This window comes from Aythya fuligula, chromosome 3 (genome assembly GCF_009819795.1).
Source record: "Aythya fuligula isolate bAytFul2 chromosome 3, bAytFul2.pri, whole genome shotgun sequence".
In the NCBI taxonomy this organism is placed as follows: Eukaryota; Metazoa; Chordata; class Aves; order Anseriformes; family Anatidae; genus Aythya; species Aythya fuligula.
In genome coordinates this window covers 45,762,177-45,780,218 of record NC_045561.1, presented here as the reverse complement: position 1 = coordinate 45,780,218, position 18,042 = coordinate 45,762,177, and positions in this window count along the sequence as shown.

Genomic DNA, 18,042 nt, shown 5'->3' with positions numbered 1-18,042 from the left:
CTCTTTTATACTAATTTGGAAATATCAGCAAAAATATGTACGCATATCCTTTTCCAATTAAAAACAAAACAAAACAAAACAAAGATACGGATAAGGCTCAAAGATTCACAAATCTACCAACCTCATTACATCTGTGAACATTTCTAATGTAAAGCTGGCCTTCCAGAGTAGCAAACTAAATTCAACACCACACCCACTGTGACAGTGGGCAAATATATTAGTCATGATGCTCTCTGCAGCAGTTTGCACACCACTTTGAAAATTAGTGTTTTTTACTGAAAGCAGAGTGTTGACCAGAATACTGACATTGACTTCCTTCTTTTCAAGATCTGAACCATGTACATCCATGAAATCAGGCACTGGATATTCTCAAAAAGAACTTAGGGTCAATATTCCATAAGGAGTCCAGAACCTTTAAAAAGAAAACAAAACCCTCTATGACTACAGAATTAAAAGGATTGGTAGTGACACAGTAACTTTTGAAGAAGACTGAAGCAAATGAAGACTGTTTCCAAATCAAATGTATATTTGTATGACCAATAAAACAATGAAGCATAACAGAGGACCCAGCTTATGGAATAGGAAGATTCATGTAATAAATCTATCCATATTTTCCTTGTTAATTACCACAGTACTCATAATTTTTGTGTTAGGGTTTAAGAGAGACAGGAACTGTAAAAACAGTCTTACATCTTGCACTCCTTTTAAGATGCAACTCTTTGGAAAATAACTGGATATCAACACTTTAAAAAAGAAAAAAAGAAAAGAAAAAAAAGAAAAAATAGTAAGACTCACTATTAATTAAAAGAGCTTTTTGAGCAGGTGCAACAACATACACCTAAGTTAGCACCATAGAAACTCACTTTACAGGCTTAAACACTGATGGTTCTCAAAGGCAATGTTATAGGCTTATCTACACCAATAAACAGAATACGTCTAGGGTTGTTCACTCACCTCAAACTAACTGGCTTAGAACTTCCTAGATCCATATTAGTAAGTTCTCCTGACCTCCAATAATGACTATGACGGAAAAATGAAATGTGAACACGTGCAAACTGCCTGCAGGAAACCATCCCTGGCCAGGCCCTCCTCCAGAGCAATACTTGGGAACAGTCCGGGGTATCACTGTTCAGCTTTGGCCAACTCACTGCCAAGAAACTCTTCTATCCATTCAACAGCGCAGACCAAAAATTCTGGTACATAAAAATGTTCCTTTGAATTGTTTGTTTACAATCCCAGATATAGCATAGCTGGATTCCAAAAGAAACAAGATGTTCTCAAAACCTCAAGTAACAGTAATTACTCCTTGCCTTTGAGCCAGTCTCCAACAGCCTTTCTTTAAATAATAATAATGAAAACAACAATAATAATAATGCAACCAGAAAATAACCTGAAAAATCATATTTCTGTTTTCTGCTTCCTTTTTTTTTTTCTTCTTTTTCTGTGCAAAATATCTAAAATATTCCTTAGCTATTAGATAACCTGTGTGGTACTGAGTTGATTAAAGCCTCTAGTCTCCAACACTGAATCCATGTTGTATTGCACCCTCCTCTGAGAATAGCTTCACTGAGCTCAGTGTAAAGCAGAAACAACTGCGAATGAGCTGAAAAAATTGAAGCCTAGAGCTATGTTTCAAAATCTGCTCCATTTAGCAGCATGAGTCAGTCACATCATTAGCAATTTCTGAATTTTTTTCATTAGTGCTGTGATATTTGGCCTTTTTCTAAAGCCACTACCTTAATCAAAACCCATGACTAGGCAAAAATTTTAGTTTTCACCTAAAGTTTCTGGTCCTGCTTATAGAGGAAAACTTGAGAACAGCAAGCCTTAAGAAACAAAACAAAAAGGCAAATAAAAAGATGGCAGGTTGGGGGGACATGGAGAGACAGAAAAGAATGGATAAGAATTGTTGAGCTGAGTGAATAATAACTATCAGGGCTCAACATTTTACCTTAGAATCGCTATGCTTATAAAGATGGCAATCACTGCTTTCCTTAAACACTTTGCGACACTGATGGATATGGCAGACTTTTCACACAGTTAGACAGGACACAGTGTTTTGAAAACCCATTGTGAGGGTATAGATTATTTAATAGGACAAATCAAATTGATTTTAAGCATACAATGCTTTTATTAATAAAGATAGAAGGGAAAACTTTACTTTTTTAATCTGTAACTAACTTTTTTTCAATGAGACATTGGGTTATTTGTTTTTAAAATGTCTCTGCAATCAGAGGGGCCACAGAGTCACAGCAAAAATGAGCAAAGTCATAATATCTGCATATAAGTAACAAGATACTGTACCACACAAAATCTGCAAGCCAAAAACAAAAAAAAACAAACAAACAAAAAAAAACAAACAAACAAAAAAAAAAACAAAAAAAAACAAAAAAACAAAAAAAGGCAAACAAAAAACACAATAAACACTTTTCAGATAAGGTAATACCATATCTGAGACAGAAAACAGCCTTACCTCAAATACATTTTAAAATAAGCCCTAAAAATATCTGAAAATAATACAGGAAAAGTCAAGTTGAACAACAGCCTCTGCAACTTCCGCTAGTTTAAAGCACTCATGTGCCATCACTTTCTAACATAAAGATCACCTCTCCATATCTTTCTAACCAAACCAAATAAATGATATTTGTAGTCATTCTCCAAAGCATTCAAGGCATGTGTGTACATTGCCTCATTTGGATTAAGCATTAATCCCATTAAATCAATCCCTCCTTTGTTCAAAACATCAGGATTCAAAACCACAGGCACAGTCAGTTTTAGAATATCCTTTTCAAGTCAGACTTTTTATCTTAATCCATTTAAGTATACAGGAATGTAATGCAACCAAGTGCCCAAACTCTGTGAAACCTGACATTACTGGTCTGGCAAAAAAGGTACAGTCAACAACTGTAAGCAATCAGCATGCCCAAACCTTTTTCATTTTTCTTGTCTTGAAAATTTAATTCACATTTAAACTTAGCTGTGAACAGCTCCATTCAAGATTTTTGCCCCTCGTTTTCCAGCTCAGCTTGCATTGCTATGGGAAAAACAGTACACAGCTCCTGCATTCAATACTTGAAAAAACTGTGTTAGCAGCAAAAAACAATAATAATGGAGTACAAAATACCAATAAATTGAAGATCTGGATATTTCTAATAGGCATACATTTGTTTCACTTCATAAAATCTATCATTAAACATTTTAAATCTTCATATAGATATGAAGAGTTAATTTTGCCAGCCTCAAATCACTGTATCAAATTGCAAGCTCTGTATCCATTTAGATCACATTTCTGTCCTCAATCAGATGCAGTCACTTGTGCAGAGGCATACGGCAGGCAGCAGCACGCTGTATAATGTTTCAGTCAGGAGACCAGCAGTCCTGCTTAAGCTTTAGAGAGAGAAAACAAAGACCAGAGCAGCCAACCGAAGCTAGAATTCTTCTATAACGAATGAATATCAATAATCACTTTATCTGGTACACTGTAATTCAAATCCCTTAGTCCTGATGAAGAAGCCATGGATGTGTCTATATGCATCTGAACGCAGCAGATGCGGAGCTATGCATGGACATACACACCAGCTTCCACAGTGGTTGCTCATGAGGCCATTTCCAGATAAGATCTGCACCTTGCAAGATTGAGCCCTAGAATCAGATTGGGACTCAGCTGGTTATGTCTTCCAAAATCCAGAGCTCAAGAACCACAAACTACTGGCAGCTCTGAGCACTGATTCACAGAACTAAGGTGAAAAGCAAAAAGCCACCTGAGTGTTTATATAATCATTTTTCATTAGCTAGAGTTAAAAAGCCTATAATCTTTCCATGGGAATTATACATAGGCTTAATGAGGTGAATAAGTGTTCCTAATTTGAATAACCATTTTTCACAGGGTATCAATACACACTCCAAATTGTACAAATGGCATAATGCTGCACAGCACAGACAATGTTACACTGTGATACCATCCATTACCTGGATGTATGGGGCTTGTTAAAAATCTGAATATTACTTTCTTGGTTTGAGAGCAGTTTCTCCACAACTCTCATTAGCACTTAGGAATAACTGAGAGATCTGCAACAAGCTTTATTCTCCTTCCAGGTGCATGACGGGACGAAATTTTAGGATTTAATTAACACTCTCCAAAAGCTAACAAAATGAATATAGACATACTTTAGGAGTTGCAAATTGTAATTGAATTAATTTCAAATCTTTGCTTGAGGAAAATGCTATATATCATCTTAAGGTTACTGATAAAAATAATTATCAACATACTTAAAAATAAAGCATCACCATGAAGTAAGTAAAAAAAGATATTTATAGACCGATAATGAACATCTCTGTATGATTTATAATTAATTGCTCATATTTATTCTCTACTCCAACACACAAAGCCAAGGTATCTTGTCTCCTACCCAAAATACACCTGACCAGTAAGACTCAAATTAACAGTGATAAGTGCCAAAATACGACTCATTCCTAACTCAATATGAAAAATGTCAGGTCATTCATGACTACCTACTACTCACCTACCTTATCTCAGGAAAGATTATATACAGCTGTGATTTAGACTGCTTATAATTATACAAAGTAAGAATACCTTAACTTTTCCCTTGAGTACAGGTGTTGGGACAAAGTTCTTAATTTATGACATTTCCAGTAATATTTTCTGGCTGATGCAATACCTTCCTCCCACCTGACACCTGATCCTGAAATAGCCCCATATTTGAGTAAACTCTTCTGTCTCAGAAATAGCCCCATTGTCTTTACTACCAAAATTTTACTGCTGATTTTTTTTTCTTCAAATGAACTCCCACAGATAAAGTTCTGTAAATCATTTATAATATCAACTTATAATACTCTTAACTAAAATGCTACTTAACTTAGTGCACAGACAAGATCCAGCATGATGAAACCTCCTCTGAAGGATACTACATATATGCCAAGTCTCACTCATTTATTTGACTAAATAAGATACAGAGAATGTACTTCCTCTTCTTGAAAGGATCATCCTACTTAGTCTTAACAGTTACATTAGTAGACCTGTTGGGACAGTTTCGCAAGGCACAGGACTCTTCTTAAGTAAAAACTACACATAGTCAGGTAATGAGGTACATGCCAATGAGACCAGATACACGAGTGTTCTCTATTTTGGCACTACTAGGACTATATCTGCAGCAGCACAGATCAGGATATGTCTTTCTTTTTAATTCTCCCCAACCTTACCATCTGAGGAGGTTCAAATAAAAATACAGTCAACATTCTTTACAAACTGGGAAGATACAAAATCCAGAGAAAGCAATCACTTTTAGTGTGACAGTTTTTAGTTTATTTTTAGATAGTATCTTTTGAGAAAGAAACCTAGCACAACTGCATCCACAAAGGTTTGGTCTGGTTCATGAGAAGTGAGGTCCCCCAAAATAAACCATACCAGCCCAACTAAGGCATTTTTAAAAACATAATATCTAAAATAAAATGTAAAGAAAATATATCTCTGTTACTTAAAAATTATGTATTTCACATATTCTCTAACTGCAGTAACAAACAGGCCCACCGAGTATTTGAATATTCAGAAGTCTTCATAGAGGATGCAGGCTGTGAAGTAGCATTCTTACCAGATCTAAAACTTAGCCATGGTGTTCTTAGGTTCATTTGTATTAAAGAAGACAGAAAGCACTGTCAAGATCCTGCCCTCTTGATTAACACAAAATGTGTAATCTGTTAGTTTACATTCAGCATAATAATTTGAAGTCTTAAGTGGTGAATACCTTTTAAAAAGACATCTAATTTATATATGTGTGTATATATATATGTGTATATATATATATATATATATATGTGTGTGTGTGTGTATATATATATATATATATTCAAGCTGTAAAAGAGTTTAGCGTGTTTCCCAGTTAATCTCTTCAGGTTTGTAATGATGGCTGTACCCATTTTCTAATTCCAGCATCAACTTTTCTTATTTCAACTTCTATCCGTTTGTTTTTTTGTTTTGGTTGGTTGTTTATATTTTGGCTATTAGCTTAAAAGTGTTTTCATCATTAGATGCATGATGAAAAAGTGTTTTCATCATGTCTTTGCAAAGGTACTGCTAGTCTGAATGAGTAATACCTATCATTTTTACAAAGCGAAACAGGCTCCCTTTTCTAAATTATAATATTTAGAGCATTTCACAATTCTGAAGTGGTTTAACTCCAACTATTCATATACACTATCTCACAGTAGTTTCTGGAAAGTCTCTAAACTAATTCAAGCACCTTGATCAAATTTCAATATTTGCAAAAAGAAAGCAAGTTTTAAAAATAAAAACTTCTATAAGTCTCAAAAAAAACAACTTCTGTGACAGGGATTCTAATTTTACCACTTGAATGTTAAAGACTACAAGACAGTCTCCCCTGATCCCCACCAGAAGTGATGCAACTTCAACTGACATTAAAAATTAAAGCAAACGTATTAAATTCTTGTCTAGGGAAAAGAAAGCACACCTTCAGGCTTAAGTATTAGAAGTTAAGCACTGACAACATCCAACTGTCAGAAAAAAAATAAATAATAATAAAATGTTACAAACTCCAATTCATATAAAACACAATAAAGGAAAAGCAATATTTTCCTTTTCTACCACCCCTTATTTTTTCAGCTGAACAAATAAACCGAAGAAAAGATTATTTTTCAGGGGTGATAGCTCTGCTGATTTTTATGGTGATGGATATAATGATATCTCCACATTAGTAAACTATGGCCTGGGGAAAGCAGTGTAATTTCAGATATTTAAATGAATATGCTACTGAAGTAAAAAAGGCTTGAAGTGATAATTAAATACTGTGTTACATATGCTTTTACATTAGACACAAGGACATATTGTGCAACCCTTGCTTGCATTGGTGAATACTTACTTATAGGAGTATTCTTGCTGACGTCAATGAGACTACTTATGTGCGCAAGAGCTCACTAACACGTAGAGTTGTGCAACAGAGCTCCAAACATGTTTCATTCCACACATTGTTGCAAGCTTTTTTCCTCAACCACAAGTTTTTGCCTAATAATGTTAATAATGTTATTTCATTAATGTTGTTCAGAAAAGCATGTGAGAACATACAACTTGTTCGGTGGTATCTGACATTACCGAGTATTTCAGTTAAACACCAAATCACAGCCACACAAGAATCACAGAAGCACCAAGGCTGGCAGACACCTCTAGAGATTGCCTAAGCCACCCCCCTGCTCAAGCACGGTCAGCTACAGCATTTTGCCCAGGGCCACAACCAGATGGGTTTTGAATGGATGAAATGAACGAAGAGTCTCCAAGGACAGAGGTTCCATGACTTCTTTGGGCAGCCTGTGCTGGGACTTGGTCACCCTCACACTGAAAAGAGTGTTTTCCTGTGTTCAGGTGCAATTACCTGTGTTTCAATTTGTACCAACTGCCTCTCGTCCTATCACTGGGCACCACTGAAAAGAGCCTGCCTCCCTCTGTTTCAGTTTCCACCACAGCTGTTTATGCACATGGATAAGATCCCCCTGATTCTTCCCAAGGCTGACCAGTCCCAGTCCCAGTCCCAACCATCCTCATGGGCCTTCATTGTGTCCCCTAGTGTGTTCATGACTCTCTTGTACAGAGGAGCCCAGATGTGTCTCAGCAGTGCTGAGAAGGATCACCTCCCCTGACCGGCTTGCAATGCTCTTCCTAAGCCCCAAGATGCTGTTGTTGGCCTCTTTTGCTGGAAGAACACACTGCTTGTTCAGCTTCAAAAGAAATTACTTCAGAACAGCCAGCTAGGAATTACAGGATCCAGTCCTTCAGAGATTCCTGCTTCCTAGCAGGTTAAATAAATGGAATTACCATCTACTGACTTGGGTGTTAACATGGCAGAACAAAAAACAACATGTGGGGTTGGCTGCTTTTCCAGAAGCTTCCACTCTACAACCTTCTACTCAGAACTCATCTAGCAAAACATCTTCTATTAATAATGTTTCAGATTCAAGTAATCTATTTGTTACTGCTTTAACATTTTCCTGTGGCACTCGTAGTAAAATAAAGTTGCACTTTTTCAATTAGGTGCCTAGTTTTTATTATGAAGCTTAAGAAAATACCAAAGAATTCAAGGCTAGTTTCAGAAATTAAAAATGAGCAGCTGCATCTTTTCCCTGTCCTCCTCCCCGTCATCATCTCCCCACCCTCTTTTGTTTGTTTTGGAGACAGTGTAACTCACTACAACATGTTCACCTCCAAAAATCAGCCTTAGAAGAAAAATAAAAAAAATAATAAAAAAATCGACAGAGCAGAAGTGAAAGGAAAACAGAAGAGATGGGAACTACGAACTTGTGAGAACTTGAGGACTCAACAACAACAAAAAAGGCTCTTCAAGCATCCTGTGAATGCAGGAAAATAAAATGCTCTGCATTGCACCTTTGCTATAATGACTTACATAAACGCTTTTCACAGGCAAGGATAACAAAGTACTCATTGAGGAAAAAAAAACATTTCACATTTCAGTATAACTCAGCTTTGTAATAACTTGATTTTACCTAAAGACTACTTAGATGTGACCATCTCCTACATTCAGAAAATACTTTAAAACTATAAAGATGCCCATATAAGACAGTCTAATGCAGGAAATTAAGGTACATTTCAACAGTACTGATCATAAATTTTCACTTTAGTGTGTTAAGGTGCTGGGAACTGCGATTCAGATTTCTGCCTGGCATGCTAACCAACTCTAAGTCTTCTTCTTAGACTGTAATGACCCATTACAGTATCATATAACGACAGAAATTCTAAAAACAAAGCTGAAAACCACATTGATAACATAAACAGATTGATCTGCTGTCAAAACCATCCAGTTTTGATGTTTTTTTTTTTTGATGGCTGTGTCATAAGATATCCAATAAGTGAAGTAAACAAAAATAAAACAATTTCAAAATTTTTTATTAGACAAATTAAAGAGATTTAGCAAATTGGTAACTTTTCAACTTTTTTCAACTCTTTCATATAACTCTGGGAAGGCATTAAACTTCTGTATGCTTGAGAATATAAATTTCTGTACAATTCAGTTTACCTGACAATGGCATGAAGGATCTGGAGAAAAAGTCAGTACACCCAGATAACTAAAAAGTGCCTCTGTGTTGTGCTGCAGGAAAAATGGCATCATGAGTTCTTTCAAGGATATTGCATCAAAGATAAAAAGCAGTCATAGACAACAATATGTTCCTGTTTCTCCTTTAGCACCACTGATGCATTACTTTACAGAATAACAGCTTAGTTTTTTGGTGAGCAGCAGTTTTGCGTACTTAATAGCAGTGGCACCTTGCTGCACATGTTCCTTTGTTAGCTAACAAACACACCAGACATTTATACTCACACAAAGCCCCCAGCCTGGCTTTCCAGTAAACAAGCAATCCCGTAATGCTTATGTTCAAATGACAGTGATATACATACTGTAATTTGCAAGATATTCAAAATATACAAATATTAAAGTTAGTAAATACACAAAGGATTTTAATAAACTGAGTGTACTCAGCATGGCAACGGCCGATGAAATCTTAATCTGCATGAGGTTTTAATTGTGAGGGGCTAGAGAATAGCAAAAGGAATGAAGGCAAGCAAATTGTGATAGACGGGCTCTAGAGGATATTGAAACAGGTTACAGTGTGCCATCTGCGACCACTCTTTAATACTGACAAAACAGGCAGAGTAAAGTTGGGAGAAAGCACAAGGAAAAGATGGAAGCATTTCAGGGGCATGAGGGTGAACACATATCGGACTGTATGCAGAAGGTATGGGCATGAAGCTCTCTGTGGGGTAAGTAGCATACAGGACTGGAAAAAAAGAATTTAAACAGGTCAAAAAGAGGGGAAAAAAAAAATGTTAAGCTTTTTTGCCACAGTCAAGTTATCCTATCCACCTGCATGATTAATGTTGGCACAAAAAGTAGCTAGTGGGCATAAACAACCAGGGTTGGGGAAGGCAAAGGCACATTCTCTTCCTAAAGAACCAGTGTCCAGCTACACTGCTTTGCAGCCATTGTGAAATTACAGCCTAAAACAGAGAAAAATGAAAGTGTGCCAGTTGACAGGCCAGAGAGCTACACTTTAACTTGCAAATATGCCACATAGAGAAAATACCTTCAATACAATAAACAAGTAACTGGCATCACAAATCATTTTACATGAGTCCATTGTGCAGAGATATTAAAAAAAAAAAAAAAAAAAAAAAAGCCAAAGATTACTAGATCTCTCTCTTTTTTTTTTTTTTTTAAACAAAAGGAGAGTTGTCCTAACCTTGAAAGTCTCATTTGAAGGTTCAGTACATGATCCCTCTTCTATAAACATAAGGAGTAATAGTTTTAAAAATCTGAAGCAAACTGCAAGGAATTGTCTTTAAAACCTTGGAAACCTCTCCAGGCACCTGCAATGCAAGAACAAGATGACCATGACAGTATCTTTACAAACACCTGATTTAAAAGGACCATTTACAAGTGAGAGAGCAAAGTTTTCAACTACTGGTCAGTGATAACTATCTTTAAGCTCTTTAGAAAACGTGGTTTTCCAATGACAACGTAGCTACGTTTGAGATTTTAGCTTATGAAAGCTATTATGCTTCCACCTCCCTTTCTGATTCTCTGTAAAGACAACTCCATTACTCCATACACTGTGAAATCCTGGGACATAGGGAGGTTGGATTTTATTTTTGAAGTGGTCTGCAGGCAAAGGGATACATCTCTAAAATAATAAATTTCTATACCTTCTTCTCGTAGCTTGTACTATTCCTTTCCTATGATCACTTAAAACTCATCTAACATCTAATTACCATCAAATGGGGCAGTGCTGTTTCATCTTCCAGGACCAACTGCATATTCTAGATGGTTTCTTGTATTTTCACAAACTTGTGAGTAATTATGTAGTGAACTGCTTGGAAAACGCACCCATCTGAAAACTGATGCGACAAAAAAGTTTGATTTCACCAGATCTCTTCACTGGGAATGAAAAGAGTAGTGAGGACATGTCATGTGCTGTCAACCTATATTTGTGTTACTTATTTTATATTATTCTGTTCCCAAAGTCCAGCACACATAATATTAGAATATATAACTAAAATAACCTTTTTATTTTTTATTTTATTTTTTTTTTTTTACCACTGTCCATTAAAAGATTTGATTAGAATTAAAGACAGACCAGAGTCCTTCATACTAGCAATCTTCAATTCTAAAATAATCCAGAGCTGTATGTGAATTTCTAGTGCCACACACAGTGCTTCCAAATACATAATGTTCACTTCTCTCTTCTCAAGAAAGGCATTTTTTTTTACCAGTGTTTTCAGAATATACAAAACACTTACTAAGAAAGTACTTACTTGCTTTCAGACAAAAAAAAATAATAAAAGTTCAATGTTTTTCAACATCAGCAGACTACCTAGTCAAGGTAGTCAAAAAAGCATAATTTTTTGTAACACTTTTACATTAAGAAAATCAGCAGGTATTTTATCTCGTTGGAGCTCTCCAGCTAACATCAAGTTTATCTTGAATTTAAAGCAGAATATAAACCTTCTTGTCAGCAACAAACATAGCTGATACTTTTCAAGCTTACAATTGCCATGAATGGAGAATGAAATGCCTGGGTTTTGGTATTATTATTATTTAATGCTAGATGATAATTTTACATCAGTACAAACTCAAAACGTCTTCTTTGGAAATCTGTTCATAGGCATTTTGTGCAATTTTTCCACAGCGTAAAACAAATCAGTTAATGTTAAAAGTACTCCCTATAAGAATATATCAAGTTTCAACTGAGCAAAACTGTAATCCTAAGCCAGTAGCATGATATCCTTGCATTCCTCTGATGTGGCATGGAATGACTGAATTTAAAACATTATTTAGTAGATTCATGGCCAATATGGCATTAATTCAAGTTATCAAAAATACTACAAAGTAATCTACTAGATGACTACTTTGTGGTCATCTTTAGTTTAAAAGCAAAAACAAACAAAAAACACACCAAATGCAAACCACCCATCCCAAAACCAAGAAAATCCATTGCAAGAAATCACTTGTTAAGAGATTCTTTGAGAGACATCTAGGAACTTATTTACAGAGGACAAGCATTTCTCCCAATATCGAAACTAGGAAAGCAATTTAGTTCTACAATATTAAGAAAAAACATGTTTGAGCGTTGCTCTTCCTCATGCTCAGGACACACAAACACTAAAGCTTCTAATAGCAGCTCATCTCAGCTTCCTCTAAATCAAAGGAACACTTGAGAAATTTCCAAGGGACACTATTGCCTGCTTTTATGGTTCTAAGACAAAAGGGTTGTAAAGGGATGCCTAAACACCTAAGACCACATGAAACAACAATTATGCTCTCTATATAGATAAAATTGAATCATATAATAGAATGGCTTGGGTTGGAAGGGAACTTAAATAATCACCTAGTGCCAACACCCCTGCCATGGCTGGCTGTCCCAGATCAACTCCTTGTCTTGCATGTGCCTTGACTTTACTTCCAGTAGGATCTGTTCCATGATCTTCCCAGGCACAGAGGTGAGACTCACTGGTCTGTAGTTCCCAGGTCTCCTTTCTTACCCTTACTTGCAGCAAGCAGCCATTCCCCATCACAGTGACCACAGCACTCAACTGGCAGCTTTGTTCTCCTGAAACTACTTCTGGTTTTCAAATAGAGATTTTCTACTGTAAAATTTATATAAAAAATATAACAATTTGGAGTATTTAGGTTTTGTTTTTCTCTTTTAAGTATGCCTCCTAGAGCATCTGAGATCCATGCTTCACACACATACACCTTTTATATTGAGCCTTTATTTCAACATGTACGAAGAAGAGGTACTGAACTGCTGTATCAGTTAAGGACTACACTTCCCACTTGTATGGAAAAGATCCTGGAAAGATATTCTGCAATTAAAATAAACATTTCAAAACCAGTGATAAAATATTACTACTTTGCTCAGGATCTAGTGCTCAATCTCACCCTCTCCTCCTGCTCCAGTACCTCATGAAAAATAAATAAATAAATAAAATCCAACTTTTCACTATATGAGTACATCATTACTAGGAAGTTACTGTATAGACATCTAGTGTGCAGACATGCCACACACACACACACTACAACAACTGCTCCCTTGATGGAGCTTTAAAGAAACTGATAGAATCCTACCAAGGATTTTGCCCCCATTAGAATGGTATATAGTTATTGCCAAACTAACATACCATTTAATAATTTTATACATTTATCTGCTTATTCTATTATAAAAATGCATAAAGATTATTTTATTTTATCAAGTAAAAATATTAAGAGAAAAATTACAATTAATATAATTCAGTACATAAGCATGGCATATGTACCTGTCTTGCCATTTAAAGGAAAAAAAAAAAAAAACATATAAAAATTGAAATATTGTTGGACAGTGTGATGATTAAATCAGGACGAGTGAAAGAACAATCAGAGCTATGTTTATTCACATTAAGATAACAGAATTTTTTCTGTGAATCACAGCAACAAGTTGGAAGCTGTATACAGCCCCTATTTCAGAGAGCTTTTGATTTTAGATGAGGCACTAGACAGATTACTTTGGGGAGTATCAGAAAGCAGCTAAACAACTGAATCCAGTATATTAAAGTCTGGCTCTGACTGCTTGGAATATAGAGAAACCTCAGCAGAATAGTGGTGCTTTTGTTGGAACATGAGAAGTGAAATTCTTCTTTCTGTCAAATCAGATAGAACAGCATCCAAAACATGCACTCTACTTCTGTGTCGGCACTTACAGCACTGATTTCACCTGGCTTTCATGTGTCTCAGTTTCTTTTAAATAGCATCATGACAGAATGTGCCATTTAATTAAAAAAAAAGTTTTAACAGCACTACCCATGGTCACAGGAAGAAAAAAAAAAAAAAAGAAAAAAGCTAATGTCATGGTATCTTGATGATGAAAGTTGTTCTGTACCTCAGAACAATGACACTGAAATTAAGAGAACTGTCTTCTCTGTTTAAAGCCTTGCTTATCAGAAACAGCATCTTTAAAACATTAGGTTTTCTTTGAAAGAAATATGTGCTATGCCACTCTGAAGTAAAATTGTGGGAAATGCAGGAGGACAAGACTTTAAGAACTAATTATTGATTATGATTAGATTCATGTTGTTTAAAAAGGAGTGTTATCAGAGTACACTAACCTCTGTAACACCCTTTTTTTCTGTCTTCAGAGCAGCATAGGACACTGTCACTAACTTTTTATTTCAAAATAAAGCATTGACCTCTCTTATAATATTGAAATATGGTATTTCTATCTTTGCCTACAAAACTTCTTTTCATTTAAGTATCACCTCAACGTATAATAAACATTAAATATTGAAATCAAAGATGATCGAGCATATAAATTTTATGTTCATATAAAAGAAAGAATGAAGTTAAATGATTTTTGCACTTTGCTTTCTTGTAGGTTTCGATGAGTCCAAATTACTACTATTTCACTCTGTGAAAGAATAAACTCAAACATATTGAAAAGCTATGATAAAAACTGATAATATTCCTGACACTAAAAGATGAGCTCAAGATAGTATTTTAGTCTTAATGTCATAGCTTAACACTCATATCAAATAAGATTGATTTCAACATTGATATATCTTTTGCTAGAAACCACATCCATTATTTACAACTCCCAGACACCGTCTAACAGTATATATGCTTGTGCACACAATGACTTTGCTCTACGTACCCTGCAAAAATGTTTTCAGATGTAATTTGTGTCAGGTCCCTTTAATCAACTAAAGAGCTCGCTCTCTTTCTCTTCCATATTCCCTCCAAAAACGTATAGATAAAATATTGACTGCCCATAAACACTAATCTCCATTAGTTTAATCATATGCTGTTACTGACAACATCTAGTCAGAAGAAACATTTTTGCATTCAGTGATCATCTGTATGACAAAGTGACAACAACCTAGCCTGACCAAAGACAGAAATGCTGACCTGAGTCTTGAGTTTAGTAAAAAGCTCCAAGTTCACTAGAATTCACTTCCAGGTGAAAAGAACCCATAATAGCACTCAGCATGGCAGCGTTGAATTTTCATTCTTTAGTCTTACTGTGCCTTTCTGGCAAGCATATCTATAAGCCTGAGTCGAGACTTCAAATACCCCCAGCATAGGGTACTCACTTTCTATTTAAAAAGAAAAAACAAGAAAAAGAAAAACAAACAAACAAAAAAAAAAAAAAAACCAACACCAGTCATAGAATGCAAACATTTATATTGAACGTTTTCTTCTACTTTCCATATTCCTGTGCACACAGTAATCTATTCCGAGGGCTCAACACCAATCAGATTATAAGTATGAACATCAATTCCCAATAAGACACAGAATTACAGGAAAATACATCTCATACATCAGAAGAACAATTTTAAAAATGGTATATGAGGGGGCTTGTACCTAAGGTCCTAGCATCCTAAGACTCTCATCTAATTTATCCTATTTTCAGAACTGGAAAGCATTCCTACCAACTCTTTCTTAACTCAATGGGAGTTCTCCGTGTAATGTTGCCAAGTCCTAAATGTGCAGTTCACTGTTGTTTGCTTTTTTTGTTTTTCTTCTTCCCTCCTAACATCCATACCACCCCATACCCCCAGCACAACTTAACCCAAAACAGTATAATTAAAACAAACAAACAAACAAAAAAACTATTCAGGGTCTAATGATTTTCCAGATCACCCATAAATTCTGAGAGCAGCAACAAATTTTCACACTTCAGCTGAAAAAAACAGACAGACATACATGTGTATCCAACAAAATTAGGGCAGTCTGAAATACAGCAATGATTATATGAACCTTTCTAAAACAGTATTATGTTGAGTAGAAATAATCTTGTTTGCATCTAAATTTGTGAATTCATCTGTGAAAAGCATCACTGATCTTTACACCTGCAGAAGGTTATAAATTCTCAGTGAAACATCTTCTGTGATGAGATAAAGGAAGATAAATCAAAAGCCTTACCACTGCTTTTGGATCATTCCCTCAGGTGTCACATTCACAAGAAAGCATCCTTATACTTATTACAGCAAGCATAACATAGTATAACAATAACAGAAATTTAATTTGAGACATTAAAACAGTACTGTAAAAGACAAGACAAATTTGTGGAGAATATATCCTCACCTAAAGATAGCAGATGTTTTACCATACTTTTTAAAGATATAACCCTGTAGAAGCCTGAGAAAAAAAAATACTTCAATAACAGTCATCCAGCCTGCTTTGATTCTTTTGTAAATCCGACTGCTTAGTGGAGGAGAAGAATTGTACATATTTGGATAATTCATACCGAGTTATAATAAAGTGCTGTAATAACATACTGGCCTTCAAATGATAAAAGGAAAAGCATTGGTTTAAATGATTTTAAATCATGAGCCTCCAAAACTTTTCTTTTTGTTGTGCAGACATTACAAAAAAAAAAAAAAAAAAAAAAAACAGCTAATGGCTTCAGGCAACAACTGTCCTGTCACTGCTTCCCTCTATGCAACGCAGTGGATACTCATTGCATTCCCTCAGTCCATGAAATCTGAACTTGTGCACCTTTAATTTTCACCCCACACCTTCTTTTTGAAATGAAACCTCCTATTAACCAGTTTTGTTGTTTGAAAATATTTTCCTCAGTATTTAGTAAAGGAAGAAAGAATGTGTTTTGTCAACCACTGGGAAACAAACAAAGACACACACAAGCAGACCGCACAAGTGACCCAAGATCATATGCAAAAACACACCTGTTACCTTCAAAGCTCACATTTTGCATTTACATTCATCATTTTGTATCAGTGTAGAAACAATACAATGTAAGTGTGCACTACAGTATCCATCACATCAGACCTCCTTGTTAAGTTTATTCACGCCTAAATTGTTTCCTGTCCTAACTTAAGCGACTCCCCATTAAATGAACACATTTTTTGCAAAGTTTGAATGCTGTGGCTATATTCTGCTGTCATACTAGTTTTTAAGTTTGTGATGTTTTTTGTTTGTTTGTTTGCTTGCTTGTTTTGTTTTAATCATCTCTCCTCTCCCTCTCCAACACAGACTTCCTACAGCCGCTGTCAGGGTGAAATTTTGTAAATGACATATTGCTTTTTGGACTTTCCATGGTCAAATTCCCACTTTCTGAAATTCAAACATTCACTTAATCCCTTTGCCTCCTCATTTTGCATCTTCCACCTGGGCTCCTCCTTCATTTTCACGTTGCAGTTTTCCACTACTGAGGACTGAGATACTGAACTTTCAGTTGTGTTTAGTCTACATACACATCAGGAATGGTTTGTGCTCTTTGTAAACAGTAAGTTCTTATCTGAAGTATCATTTATCTAAATACTTCCCAAATTCTTTCCTTTTAGATTTTAAATTACTACAGATGCACTTTGGAAGACACAAAGAAAATAAAGTAAAAGCAAACCAAACTGCTTAATCGCATTAATTTAACAACAGCATAATGTTCACATACCAAATTCTGTTTTTGAAGAAGCAAAAGACCTGTGGAAGAAGTTTAACCTACTCTTTTAAGTAAAAGTTAAAAAAGGAGGTGATTTCTAATTTCATATATCTTGCATTTTCTGCCAATCTCCATGGCAGGGTCTAGACGGCTTATATGCAAACCATTCCTTAACTGTCTTTAAAAAAAATTATTTAATTTTCTAAGTTAGTGAAAATAAAGCTGAAATGTCCATTTTTGCTATTACAATATGTGGATTTAATTCCTTATTTTTTATAGATTTGAAGTTATGCAATAGAGGTGATCAAAAAAAAAAACACCAACCAACCAACCAACTCAATTGCACAGTAACCAACACAGAAACACGAAAGAATTTCTCTCTTATCTGAAGCAAGATCACACAAGCATTTTTAAGTGTATCCCTCTTCAGATATTATTTGAAAGCTATTTTTAAAAATCTATGGTAGTAGACCTTCCAGTTTGTATTGCTCTTATTACCACATATTTCATACTTAATCTGCATTTCCCTGCTCAAAACACTACATTTTCTCTTATAATACTGTGACTTTCAATGGA